Genomic DNA, 15,114 nt, shown 5'->3' with positions numbered 1-15,114 from the left:
CAGGTCATTAGTTCGACAAGGTCATTAGTTCGACATTGTCTATGTCGACATTCACAAGGTCGACATGGGGTTTTTTACTGTTTTTTTACCTGAATGTCAACACAGTCGACATGGACACAGTTTAAAGTGCACTGCATCGCTCGCTGCGCTCGCTATGCGTCGGGCACGGTGCCTCGCTACGCTCGGCACACTATTTTATTCTCCCACCACGCCCTAGTGGATGGTAGGGCATGAAATACCGCCTGTCGGCACATGTTGGCTCAAAAAGCAGTGAAAAACTCCATGTCCACCTTGTGAATGTCGACATAGACAATGTCGAACTAATGACCTTGTCGAACTAATGACCTGTCGAACTAATGACCTTTCGAACTAGAATCATGTCGACCTTTTCCCATGTCGACCTAGAGTCATGTCGACCTTTTAGCATGTCGACCTAATGGATTCGACCTAATGACTGTCGACCATAATGCAGTAGACCAAATGACCGCATCCCATTCCCTACCACATGTGCATTCACAATTTTGTTGGAAGCCAATTGACCTACCATTATATTTTTGGATTGGGGAGGGACATGTGGGGCAGCCTTGCCTGTGCTGGGCAGCACCTCCATGCTACCTGAGAGAGTTATAGTTGTGTGAATCCTCATAAAACTAAATCCTAATCTGAATCAGGCCCAGTAAGCTTATTGTTTTTATTATGTTTATTAATGTTTCCAAGAACTTACATGAAAAGTAACTGCACATTTTCTACAACCATTTATAAATCCCTTTTTACCAAGGACTGACCTATAAGTATCACATTTACAATGCCCTGCTACAGTGCTTTAGATTTGTATGCATGACTACACTTTAATTTATTAAACATTATCTAACATTTTACCTTCCCCAGATGGAGGTTAGCTGTGGAAAGCAAATGAGGACTAAATATTTTGCTCAGAGTTTTCATGACTTTGCTGTAAGGGAACAAGGTTCTCATTACTTATTTGTAGTAAACGGTACAGCACTAACAAGCAAAGGATATCAGAAGCATACACACATTTACACGTATCATACAATTCAATTAGGTCCCAGTTTTTTCAATTATCCCCCCCCCCCCCCATTTGCCCTATTCAAAAGGAGGGCCATTTTTCACGTAAAAACTATTTCTGAAGTGGGGAAAAACATGTGGAAGGACGAATTGCCCGCCCACCCACATGTTTTCACCAATTTTGACGCCATTTTTTTTGCAAATGCCTTTTTTCTGAAATTTGTCACATCTTCACCTTGAAAAAGAGGTGCTGTTGCCCTGGAACGTCGGTTTTCACTCTGCTTCAATACAGATTATTTTACTTAGACCTGCGAGTGCCACTGCTTGTTTGATTTACCAGTATCAATTTATCCGGAGGGCACCGGGGCAAATACATCAAGGATTGAGTGCCAGGCCGCACAAGCTTATATATATATATATATAATATAGAGAGAGATCTGTGGGGGTGGCACTCCAAGCGAGACGGCTGTAAGTGTACAGGAAACACAATGATGCGGTGCCCTCCTGATTGATAGTGAAAACTGTCACAATGTAGAAATCTGTGTGACGGTGGCACTCGCAAATAAATGGACACCAGGCATAGTTAAAGCCAATTTTTCAGAGCTGGGTGGCTCCTTTATCATGGTGCTAGTCTAAAGGAGCCACCCGGCTCCGAAACCTTGGCTTTAACTATGACTGGTGTCTATTTATTTGCGAGTGCCGCTGCCAGATTTCTCTATCTATTGTGACAAGAACACTGGAGTAGTGTTTGAGGGCAGGTATATTTCTCCCAGGTTCTTGTCCTACACCTTTTAGAAACAGGTGTTTTGCCTCACAGAGGGCTAATCAGCAAGCAAGCTGTGAAAAGGCTGCCAGAGTGAGCAGTGTGTGCAGACTGCCTGGGGAGACTGCAGAATCTCTGTGTGAGAAACAAGTTGCCTTATACAAGTGAGCCACCCAGTGTTGACTGGGAAACTTTACAGCGGGAGGCCACAGCAGCTCAGCAGGTGGCCATTGAGGAAAATAGGAGAGAGCAGCAGGCAGCAATGGGTGAACTTTGCAGGCAACAGCATCAGGATAGAGAGGCCTTAACCGAAGTTGTGCGAAGCCTGGCAACACGGATCGGTGATGTGGCCTTCAGTGCTCCAGCCAGCTCTAGTTCTATCTGGGCCAGTCACTTCCTGCAGAAAATGACAGACACTGATGATGTGGAGGCCTATCTGACCACGTTTGAAAGGACTGCTGAGCGTGAGAACTGGCCGGAAACACAATGGGCCAGTCTGCTAGCACCTTTTCTCTTGGGTGAGCCCCAAAAAGCATATGTAACACCCCATAACTGTGGAATAATAGGTGCCGTGCATTCCAGTTAACCAGGGGTTAATATACCCCAGCACTAGGCACAGCTCAGACCTAAAGAGTTAAACACAGACAGGCTGGAGTGTGACAGGAAGAGAGAGGTCAGAGGTGACTGAGGAAGTTAGCAGCTAGCACAGAGAGAGGAGACTTCTCCATGCAGCCTGAAAGACACTTGAGCAGCACAGAGCTCCAGTAATGAGTGGCAGCCCAGCCTGTGAGAGAAGGAGCCAGTCAGGCAGCGTGCAAACTGTACAAGAGAACACAGCAGTCACAGTGTCAAGCTGCCAGAGCCCTGCAGTAAATATTAAGTGCCAGCCCAGCAGCCAGCACGTGGGCAGTACAGAGCCCAGCAGCCAGAGCCCAGCAGCCAGCACGTGGGTAGCACAGAGCATAGTAGCCAGAGCCCAGCAGCATGGTGTAAGCAGCAGCAGAGCCTGGACAGCAGAGGCACCATTGATGCAGTCACCAGGGACAGATCAGCGGTGACAGAGTCCGGGAGATCGAGACTGGTTGGAACCAGCACCTGCAGCCGATACAGGTACCTTACTGCACACTGTTCCCCTGCCTACCACCCCTATTATATCGCCCGCCAGGCACATTATAGGGTCAGGGACCCATGGACACCCCTAGCGCATGACAGGATTGTACCCATTGAGGCCGCATAGAGAGCCACAGTGCAGGCCAGTGGCCAGTAGTCCTGTGTAGCTGATTGTGGCAACGTCTAGGCGCCCACACTAGCACTCCCAGGAGGGTACACAGCACTGGTGAAGACTTACTGATCCCAGCCGGACGCCTGGGTAAGGAAACAGGGTAACTATAAGGGCCCAAAGGCCTCCTTACCAACACTTGAGAGTGATCTAACCCTTCCAGGACTCCAAGTGGGATTCACCCACGCCCTAGTAAAGCGACCCCGCTTACAGCAAACCAAGAGCCCTTCTTATATTGTTTTTCCCCTGGCCCATCTTCAGATAGGAGCACCGCTTGGGCCCCACCGATACCCCTGTGCACGGGTCAGGTTATTAGGACCTGCAATCCGGGACTTTAGTTAGGGTAATGGTTACCGGTAACCCTAGGTTATATGCATGCAAAGAATCTACAGTAAATAGAGGTCAGAAGTACTGATTGATTATAGGAGTAATGCCTAGTATTATGGTAAAGCATTTCCTTGTCTGCACTGTTTAGTATGCTGGTAAAACGTTTCCTTCTCTGTATTGCCTGACATTATGGTAAAACATTTCCTTTTACTTGAATGTTTACTGCACTGTAAAACATGTCCGTTTACTTGAATGTTATTACAATTTGTTCACTTGTTGTGATAATATTGTTAAGTTGTTAACTGAAAGAGGTTGACGTCCATAGTGACTGCTTTGAAAATAAAAGGTCAACCTAACCCAGTGGTCGAGTGTTCTGTGCCCATTCCTGTATCAAGAGAAGACTCCAGACTGAGATCCGTGAGGTTGGGGAGGCACGGCCCCCACCGCATCTATAAGGTAACTCCTCCTTTTGGGTGTCTACACATACTTTGATTTAAGCCCTGCAGATGCTCGGGACTATGACAAGTTAAAAACTGAGATCCTAACCCGCCTGGGAGTCACACTGTCCGTAAGAGCCCAACGGGTGCACCGCTGGGTATATGCCCTGGAGAAGCCTCCTCGCTCACAGATGCACGACCTTATTCAGCTAACCAAAAATTGGTTACAGCCAGAGACATTAACTGGTCCCCAGATGGTGGAAAGAGTCGTCATGGACCGCTATTTGAGATCCTTGCCTGTGGTTCTGCGCAAGTGGGTGAGCCATGGAAATCCGGATACTGCTGACCGGTTAGTGGACATGGTAGAGAGGTATCTGGCGGCAGAGGAGTTACTGATGACCACCCAGCACCCCACAGATCCCCGACAGCGCCCTTCTGTGAAGACTGGTAAGACTGTTCCATGGGAAAATGTTGCTGGGCGGTTAAGAGAGCGCAAGGCTGGAGAGACTGTAAACAGTGGCCCTGGAGACAGGCCAATGGGACTAGAAAGGTCTATGCTGCCCAAACGGGTTGATTATCGTGTGATTAAATGTTTCAGGTGTGGAATGCCAGGTCATGTTATTGCTAATTGCCCAGTTACGCAGGAACCCATGCAATGTGATGCTGCCTTTGAAAATCGCAGAATGTCTTTCTTTGCTAGATTAGCTTGTACTGTGGTGCCTTCTCCTAAACTCGAAAGACAAATGTGTGATGTGTTCTTAGAGGGTAACCGGGTAGAGGCTTTGCTGGACTCAGGAAGTTTGGTTACCCTTGTGAAAGCTGGATTAGTGAATCCCTTAAAGGTCCAGCAAATACCTATTGGGGTTACTTGTATACATGGGGATACCCAACATTATGCCACTGCTGAAGTACATATAGGAACTTGTTGTGGGTCAGCAATTGTGAAAGTAGGACTGGTTCCCTCTCTGGTGCATGAGGCCATAATAGGGAGGGATTTTCCTCATTTTTGGAAGCTGTGGGAATCACGTTTAGCCACAGATGGGAGAAGTGAAGAGTCAGTAGTTAATGCCAATGATTTTGTGGATGTATGTGGGTCCTTTGAACCTTCTGACCCTTTACCTTTTGCTAGTTTGGCTGGGGAGGGGACAGATGGAGAGTCCAGTGAGGACCCTCTTGCTGGAAACGGAGAGGTAGTAGTGCCCGATCTAGAGGTAAAGAAGGATTTATTTATGTCTGAACAGTTAAAGGACCCTACTTTATTGAAGGCCAGAGAAAATGTTAAGGTTGTTAATGGGGAACCCGTGGTACCAGGTGCCAAGATTTCTTATCCCCACATGGCTATTTGTAATGAGCTTTTGTACCACGTTGTCAAAAAGGGTGAGGAAGTGGTGGATCAGCAGGTAGTTCCCCAGCCCTATAGGAGAACGGTACTAGATTTAGTCCATAGTCATGTTACAGCAGGACATTTAGGGGCAGAAAAGACCACTGAAAGAGTTTTACAAAGGTTCTTTTGGCCAGGGGTATATAAAGAAGTGTCTGAATATTGTTCTTCCTGTCCTGAATGCCAGTACCATGCCCCTAGACCTCATTTCAGGAGCCCACTAGTTCCCATGCCTATTATAGAGGTCCCATTTGACAGAATAGCCATGGATCTCGTGGGGCCCTTGTTAAAATCCGCTCGGGGCCATCAGTATATTTTGGTAATAATGGACTACGCCACTCGATATCCTGAGGCTGTCCCTTTACGCACTATCACAACCAAAGCGATAGCTAGGGAACTGGTGCAGGTTTTCAGTAGAGTGGGAATACCAAAAGAAATTTTGACTGACCGAGGTACTCCATTTATGTCAAGGGTCATGAAAGAATTGTGCAAGTTGTTTAAGGTCACCCACCTCAGGACGTCTATCTACCATCCCCAAACTGATGGGTTGGTGGAAAGATTTAAATAAAACATGACATTGTCACTGAACCAGGGGTCAGGGTTCATTTAAAGCCATATAGGATTCCTGAAGCTCAGAGAGAAGCTGTCTCTAAAGAAGTTAAAAACATGTTAAAACTAGGAGTCATAGAGGAATCCAACAGTGAGTGGTCCAGTCCTATAGTTCTCATCCCGAAGCCAGATGGTAGCATACGCTTTTGTAATGATTTTCGTAAATTAAATGAGGTGTCCAAATTTGACGCATACCCCATGCCCCGTGTGGATGAGCTTATAGAAAGGCTGGGAACAGCCAGGTTTCTCACCACATTGGACCTGACTAAAGGTTACTGGCAGATACCCCTAACTGATAGCGCAAAAGAAAAAACAGCCTTTTCGGTTCCAGAGGGGCTGTTTCAGTATAAGATGTTACCTTTTGGGTTGCATGGGGCTCCAGCAACCTTTCAACGGACGATGGATAAAATTCTGAGGCCCCATAGAAAATATGCAGCTGCATATTTGGATGATGTGGTAATTCACAGTACGGACTGGGGGTCCCATTTGGTTAAAGTACAAGCAGTACTGGACTCAATCAGAGAAGCAGGGTTTACTGCTAACCCAAAGAAGTGCTGCCTTGCAATGGAGGAGGTTAAGTACTTGGGCTTCACCATTGGTAGAGGTCTGATTAAGCCCCAATTAAATAAAATTGATGCTATTCAAAACTTCCCTCGGCCAATGAATAAAAAACAAGTAAGGGCTTTTTTGGGAATAACTGGGTATTACAGACGATTTATTCCTAATTTTGCAGCCACAGCAGTGCCGTTGTCAGACCTTACCAAGGGGAAGCAGTCAAATACGGTGAAATGGAACCCTGATGCAGAAAAAGCGCTCCAAGCGTTAAAAGTGGCTTTGTGTTCACAACCTGTACTGATAACGCCAGATTTTTCAAAAGAATTGGTTGTTCAGACAGATGCCTCAGAGGTAGGGATAGGGGCTGTGTTGTCCCAAACCAGAGATGGGGATGAACACCCTATCATCTATTTGAGTAGGAAACTCAATGAGCATAAAAAAAGGTATGCCATTGTGGAAAAGGAGGCTTTGGCCATTAAATGGGCATTGGATACCTTGAGGTATTACCTCTTGGGAAGACAGTTCAGGCTAGTGACAGATCACGCCCCTTTAAAATGGATGCATGTAAACAGAGGTCAGAATGCTCGGGTAACCATATGGTTTCTAGCATTACAGGATTTCAAGTTTAAGGTCGAACATAGACCAGGTTCACAGTTGGCCAATGCAGATGCATTGTCCCGCACCTTCTGTTTGGGGGCTACAAGTGTTCCGGCCCCTAGGTCGAAACAGGGGAGGGGGATATGTGACAAGAACACTGGAGTAGTGTTTTAGGGGGCTAGGTATATTTCTCCCAGGTTCTTGTCCTACACCTTTTAGAAACAGGTGTTTTGCCTCACAGAGGGCTAATCAGCAAGCAAGCTGTGAAAAGGCTGCCAGAGTGAGCAGTGTGTGCAGACTGCCTGGGGAGACTGCAGAATCTCTGTGTGAGAAACAAGTTGCCTTATACAAGTGAGCCACCCAGTGTTGACTGGGAAACTTTGTGTTTTGTTTAGAGATAGTTAGGAATATCCTGTGTTTAGTTAGTGCCGGACAGGCAAGGTATTTTTGTTTTCTGCTGAATAAAACTGGTTGCGGCCAGTTGCACCACAAAGACTGGACTTATATGATTTCTCAGCTGCTGCTGGCTGCCTTCTACTCCAGGAAAAGGCATCCAAATTCCCCTACAGTGTTACAACTATCTATCTATATATGTGAATATAAATATAATGAGGTTGCTGCCTAATCTGCACAATTTCCCATTGACAGGAAACAAAAGGAAGTATACAAACAATGGTACAGTAGATTGGCACGCCAAGTTCAAGTCCCAATCAGAATGAACAGTCACGATTAATGAATAACATTCAAGAAGTCCAAATAAATGTATGAAGATTTTCAATTTTATGAATCAATGACTTAAAAAAAAATTAAAACTATGAGACGTGGCCTGACCAGGGAGACGGAAAGCTGCGTCTTCCCGTAGCTCCGGCTAATTAACCAACAAATGTGCCTCCCATTACCCCACCTGACCCACCTCTGCCCGTACCCTAGGTTGAGTGAGACCACGGAGCAGGGAGACGCTGTCTACAGGTCTCCGCAGGCTGTGGCCTAGCTTCCCTGAAAGCCGGGACCTCGATTTGTCCGGCTACCCGCCGAATGAGCTCCGGGCCGGAGATCGCGGCAAATGGTGCCAGGGACAGCACGATTTCAGCCCAGAACGGGCTGCAAACTCAGCGGGACCCCCCCCCCCCCTGGAGCTGCTGGGTCCCTCCCATGTTCCCCAATACCCTCTACCTGCACAGCAAATGGCACAGCAGGCACCGGTCCAACTCCTGCACAGAGTTAACGGTGGCCATCTTGGCAGCCAGTAAACACTGAAGTCAGCCTCCCACCCTGCTCCATGCCACCAGCTGCCTCTCCCAACACTAGGAGACCCCACTAAGTCCCCTGAGTGGGCCAGCATCAGTGAGCTGACCCAAGCAACCCATATTTGGCAGAATAAGGGGGCCACAGTGAGCGGTGGCCATATTTGTTGGAGCAGAGGATCAACAATCTCCAACTGTCAGAGGATCAACTTTCACCACATACAGCTCCCCTCTTCAGCGCAGTCTGCTTGATTGGAAGTATAACCCTCCCCAGAGTCTCGTGTTGGCCAAAGACTTGCTATACAGTATCTCAGAGGCACTTAAACTGTTTGCCCCAGCCCCTACTCCCACTTATCACTGCTATCACGATCCTTTTCTATAATTCATATCAATCACTCCCACCAGATGCAGATAGCCTGAACCTGCTTCAGCCCCTCCATCGCTCCATCCCACATAAAGCCTTCTGCTGTTGGAGAATCCTCCAGATACCCACCTGATTTCACACTATATAAGCCTCTGGATTGCGGCTCAATAATCTCCAGACCTGACCGTCATGCCTACTAAACGTTAGAAAAACCCTCCGGGGGGTGCCTCCGGTAGCCTTCTTTAAACCCTCTCCTAAAGTCCCTGAAAACAAAAGGGGGGCCCTTGACGAGTAGGACCACCATCACCACCTGACATTAATGCAGAATTTAAAACTGCTCTATAAACCTTCCAGCAATCTATAGACATAGTTGGTGAGAGAACAGACCACCTGGAAAATAAACTGGGAGAAGTGATCAAGTCCCACAATCATTTAATCTCACTACACGAGGACCTCCAGGTGGAAGTTACGGCCCTGAGACAAAAAACCTGCGACCTGGAGGACCGATCGTGTCATAACAATATTAAAATTTGAGGCATCCCTGAGGCGGTCTCCAATATGGAACTTGTACAATACACTACGGGTCTGTTCATGAAACTGTTACCAGAGGGCAATATAACAGACTTCCTGCTGGACCGAATTCAACGACTACCAAAAAGAAAAAAAATGCACCAGATGCTGCACCTAGAGACACTCTATCTACACTCTAGATGCAACTACATTATCATCACATTAGAGAAAAAATCTTACAAGCCGCCAGTCCTAAAAATACTTCTACCGCTATCCTGGGTAATCTTCTAATTTTTGGAGACCTCTCTGCTACAACGTTAGCCCTACGAAGGATATTCCACCCAGTGACGAAAAGACTCCGTGAAGCAGAGATCCAATACAGATGGGGTTTCCTAACAAAACTAATCGTCCAACAACACTACTGTTATCTCTACCCCGAAGGAAGGCGCCAATATACTGGCAGCCTGGAACCTGGAGAACATTCCTTCTATGGCTTCGCACAGCCTCTGGATCCCTTCAGAGTGGTCAACGGTTAGCCCCTCTGCCCAATACTGACAGCCCTTGGCAAGGACAATGGTCATGCAATCCCCAAGAATCAGCAAGTATCACTTTTGCCTTATCTCTAGCTATATAAAAACTATTGTTGAATAGGATGTATTCATTCCAGGACTTACGCCCTATTGGTATTGTTGTGGGTGTAATTCACGTTGAGTTATACATACACTTGTTTATAGATTAGGCCAAGATGTTATGCCTTATACTTTCAACAGTGAGCCATTTGCAAGCTCCTAGATTTTAAACTCTTTCAGCCATGGCTGAGTTAAGAGTCTGGTTGTCTCCCCCCCCCCCCTTCCCATTACACTTAACCAAACTACACCCGACCACACTTACAACATAACTATGTTTAGGTTGCGCACATCAAGTCTGGGTGTCCTTATTGGTAATTACTATTTTCCTCTACTCCCCTTTATAGTCTGTTCTACCTTGTTTGTGTGGAGCGATGGAGGGGTATGGCCTCCACGCATACCCCAATGTGCCGCCACATTTGGTGGCCTCATGTGACACCTTTATGGTGTTATTTAATGTGTTTATATTATTGTCTTTGTTTACCCTCCCACCCACCTCTTCATCCCTACTCCCACCAATACTCCTGAGCCCTATAGAAGCACCACAAACGTGTTACTCGGATTGCAGTTCATTGCTTGGTTATGTAAAGTATTTAAGAAAAAAAAGTCACTTTGGCCCTTATTCAGATCTGAGCTCAGTACAAATTTGTTCTCAAAATGGGCAAAACCATGTGCACTGCAGTTGGGGCACAGATAGAGTTAGATTTGTGTGAGTTAATTTGTTTCTGTGCAGGATAAATACTGGCTGCATTATTTTTACACTGCAATTTAGATTTCAGTTTCAACACACCCCACCCAAATGTAACTCTCTCTGCACATGTTACATCTGCCCCACCTGCAGTGCACATGGTTTTGCCCATTTTGAGAACAAATTTGTACTGTGATCAGATCTGAATAAGGGCCTTTGTGACAGAAAAAGGAAGAACAGCAAAAGGCTTTTTGGGGCACACTTGACTGAATTAATTAAACAATTTAATACATAACTTTCCAAGCACGTAATATAAAGCATACTTGCTAGGTTTTTTTCTTCATCCATTCTGACCTCAATTGGCGCATGCATCTGTCAGTCAAATCAGTGACTGTTTCTCATTGGCCGCACCTCCCTTAATAGACAGGCCGGGGAATCCACAGGGGCACGTCACCTGTGATCAAGCTTATGGTGAAACACGTGTAAGGAACACGCCTCTGCCACGCCTCCCCCTGCCAAGTCCCGGCTTCACTCCACCGCATCCTGGATTTAGCTATGACACTATGACTTAAGTGCCACACCGTTAAACAGCTGATTCCAGCGTCTCTGAGTCAGGTAACACATGGCTGGCCAGCCCGACCAGGAGACCACAGTCTGCCCCCGCATCTCACCCAGTGAACGCGGGCTCAGGCTGCGTGGACTCGGCCGCGGCAGCCAGCGCTGTCAGCGGCAATTCACAGCCGCATCTACCTCTAGCGATTCCCTTTCTTTAGATGTTGTAAACTTCCAACCCACCAATGTGCTGTATCTTAAGTGGTCCTGTGTAAACATCTCTATACCGTGTTTATTAACATTTAATTTATGCCGCAGTAACTTTGTATTTACATTTGTGTGCATGTACTTTATTTCCTTTTATTACCAGACCTAGATTAAATCTTTGAATCTGCAACAAATATAAATTCCTTGTGCCAGCATTTTTAGCCTAAAATTGAATTGCCTGTCTGTGGTAAGATATACCTGTGCGATCATTATCTCCATCTAAAAGTTGTCATTGACACAAAGTATATCTTTCAGATGTCTGTAGAAATACATACAATTGTTGCACATTGCTAGTTTTCCTGGCTACATAGTGTACAATTCTGACTATCCCTAGGTCAGATACATATGTGAATATATACAACTGTTGGGCACCGTTATTTCCAAGGACCCTCTGTTTATTATCTGCATACCCTTAAAATATCCTGGTACAGTTAAAATATTACCTCTCATTAAACTATCCCTACAGTACGGAGTGGTGATCAGTGAAACTAATACTGACACCAGCTATACTGCTCCCGGAGTGGAGGTCAGGGTACAATCTCTCATCTTTTTGAGACCAAGTGAGATTTCCTACTTTCCGGTTGGTTGAATCTGTGACTCTTATCGCTCTCATCTGCCATTTGACATCCTAGATTGATGGTGGACAGCAGAAGAGGGGTCATTGATATCCATCCACCTGTACCTACCACCCTAATTTTCTGGGACTCTCTCATTTGTATCAATATACCAGATTCTCCTGCAATACATTAAGTAACAGGGTGATTTGTGTTTTATTGGGCAAAAAGCACATTTTGGCTTCCTACTAAGGACATTGTGATACTCTCATCCGTGGTTAAATCCGGCCATACATCACTGGTCCGCCTGAATTCCATCCCACACTTTTTGGGAGACCAATTGGGAATACCAGTTGCTGTAATTGGACCTGGACAGCAGATACCCCTCTGTCCAATTGAGGTAGTACTCTATTCTTATAACATTACTTATTACCGGGAATTACCATTACCATCAGCAGGGGACAAGTGTCAAGCGTCCTTGATCTTTCTGCTCCTTTGAATGAATAAAATTTACTACTGCAATCTATGTGATGTATTTACTCATTATTAATTTTTACTAACAATGGAGCATTAGCTTAATCCATCTTTGTCATTTTCGCCAACATCATCTTGACTAAACACTAGGGGGTTTATTCTAGTTCATTCTTTCTGACAAAATCCTTCTTAGATGGACAAAACCATGTGCACTGAAGGGGGGCAGATGTAACATGTGCAGAGAGAATTAGATTTGGGTGAGTTATTTTGTTTCTGTGCAGGGAAAATACTGACTGCATGATTTTACACTTCAATATAGATCTCACTTTGAAGAAAAACCCCACCCAAATTGAATTCTCTCTGCACAAGTTACATCTGCCCCACCCGCAGTGCACATGGTTTTGTCCATCCAAGAAGGATTGTCAGAAAGAATGGACTAGAATAACCCCCTTTATCTCTCGTGATTACTTATTAAAGCCTAATTCATTGATTTATATCAAGACGTACCTTTGTTTTAGCATTTGAATATCCAATAAAAGTTATGTATTAAATTGTTTAATTAATTCAGTCAAGTGTGCCCCAAAAAGCCTTTTGCTTTTCTTCCTTTTTCTGTTACAAAGTGTTAAGCTGAACATTTCTTCAGTTGTTAAGCTGAACATTTTTGGGAGCACCGCCAACCAAACACCACTCTACATTTGTTCACTAGTGGTAACAACGTTGGTTATGTTAGATTTTGTACGTAATTACTAATTTAATTTCACTTACCAGTGCCACTCCCGACCCATATTGTATAAATATGTAAAGTATTTCCCAATCCGACATGGTACAAGTATTATGTATGAATACTAAGGGTTTAAACTCACGAACAAGAGGGAACTAGCACTACGCTACTTTACCAAATCAGGGGAGCATATTGTAGCATTACAGGAGACTCATTTTATTAAGACCGCTCCACCGGCATTTTCGAATGCTAAATATCCTCTCTGTTTTACCTCAAATGGACCTAGTAAAAAGGCAGGGGTCGCAATCCTGGTGTTCCAATGGTAGATACTTGATTCTGCTAGGGAAACTGCACAACAAACCTGTTACATTAGCTACTCTCTGGAGAGCAAGGCACCCATCCATGGCCTTTATTCTGATCTGTGCGGAAATTCCCGCATTCTTACGGAGCGGTCCGCACGCCACGGTGTTTTGCCGCATGCGGCCATCGTCCGTAGAAACGCCCACGTGTCCTCCGCATTCGGACGGACTCACTCTTTAAGAACAGGGCGTGTTTACGGACGACATACAAACCATGCGTGTGCGGGAGAAACACTCCGATTCGGCACGGTATTACAGAGTATTACAGAGTATGCTCGGGAATACCGCATCCGAACGGGAGCCAAGCGGTGCTACCGCACGTAAGCGGAGGATTTACGCCAAACAACCCACTATGAAGTATCTTCTGCAAGACATCACATGACCCACTTATTCAATTACCTATCCTCATAAAAAACTGCTTATTTGGAATTGGAATCAATTAGATTCCAATATATCCTTACAAGCATGCCTAACACATGCATAGCACACATTAACCCTTACAGCAATGTAAGTGCAATGCTTTGTATTACACCCTGTGTAAAAGATTATAAACAATCTACACATATACTATTTAAAGTGCAAATAAAACCAACAACTGTGAACTTGCATAAACAATTTTATTAATGCCACAATTAACATAATTTAAAACATATAAAAATCAAAATTAAAGAAGCAGGTCCTTCAGGTCCTGCAGGTCGGCTTGCGCCAGCCGCAGATGGTGCTCAAGTCGCCGGAGGGCCCCATGCACACCCTCATCTGCCGGTGTGGTGTCATCTGTGGGCATGTCAAAGGGGCAACAATTAGTCATGTTATTCTTGCATACATTTCACATACTGCGACATAAATTGCACAAATGCTAGGTGACATGTGTGTATATATATATATATATATATCTATGTAGAGCATGGGTCCTCAAACTGCGGCCCTCCAGATGTTGGGAAACTACAAATCCCAGCATGCCTTGCCACAGTTTTGCTATAAGGAAGTGTTAAAACTGTGGCAAGGCATGGCGGGATTTGTAGTTTCACAACATCTGGAGGGCCGCACTTTGAGGACCCATGATGTAGAGAGATAGAGACACACATAGATAAATAGATATGACACATATATACATACATGCTAAGTTATTTACTACATACTGTATTTTGTGGCCTATACACTTTACTCTGCAGAAGACATAACAGTCATATTGTTTCTTCTCAGTCACAACCCACCCATGACTAACCAATGACAAGCAGGTCATGGGCTCCGTCAATAAGAACTTGTCACAATCTGCTCAGTCTATAAGTTCAGTGATGGTTCGTGGCATGGGAGTTATGCAAATGTAAGGAATGCACAGTACACATCCTCAAAATCATAATTCTGTCTAAACCAACCTACAATTCTGTGACGGGCAAAAAAAAAACTGAAGTACAGGGGGTGTTTAGGTAGAGGAGGCTCCTGGGACACTGGCAACTTCTGACTCCATTCCAAGGTAGGCCGGGCCATACTCCATTTATAGCATACATCCTAGAGTTTATAAATAACATTCACCAACAATATAGATTCCACTATTTGATGGGTCATAATCCACGCTTGCAGCAGGTGAATTTAAGCCACAAATGATCCACTCATCCCTTTACTCCAGGATCCAGTTTAACTACAACGGTTATGTGGCAGTCAAAATGGACCTCCAACCCATCCCACAAACCTGTGTAATTCAGAGGTGTCCTGGATGAAAGGGATGCCTTGGACACCCCATCTAACCCGTACCTGTATCTGTAGCTACCCACTTTGGGGTC

At 45.2% G+C, this 15,114-nt stretch overlaps 1 protein-coding gene and 1 long non-coding RNA gene across 7 annotated transcripts in view; both read left to right on the top strand.

The window, feature by feature from the left end:
* The window catches only part of DLGAP2 (DLG associated protein 2), a 911,233-nt gene that overhangs the window by 185,362 nt on the left and 710,757 nt on the right, over positions 1–15,114 (top strand). The window lies entirely within an intron of this gene.
* On the top strand, positions 2,333–3,751 carry LOC146064174 (uncharacterized). The gene is made up of 2 exons (XR_014471762.1): positions 2,333–2,899; positions 3,721–3,751. It is a non-coding gene; the product is annotated as an uncharacterized LOC146064174 (long non-coding RNA).

This window comes from Crinia signifera, chromosome 3, assembly GCF_055691185.1.
Source record: "Crinia signifera chromosome 3, ASM5569118v1, whole genome shotgun sequence".
NCBI lineage: Eukaryota > Metazoa > Chordata > Amphibia > Anura > Myobatrachidae > Crinia > Crinia signifera.
The sequence above is the reverse complement of the archived record's forward strand: the minus strand, read 5'-3'. Positions and strand labels throughout refer to the sequence as shown.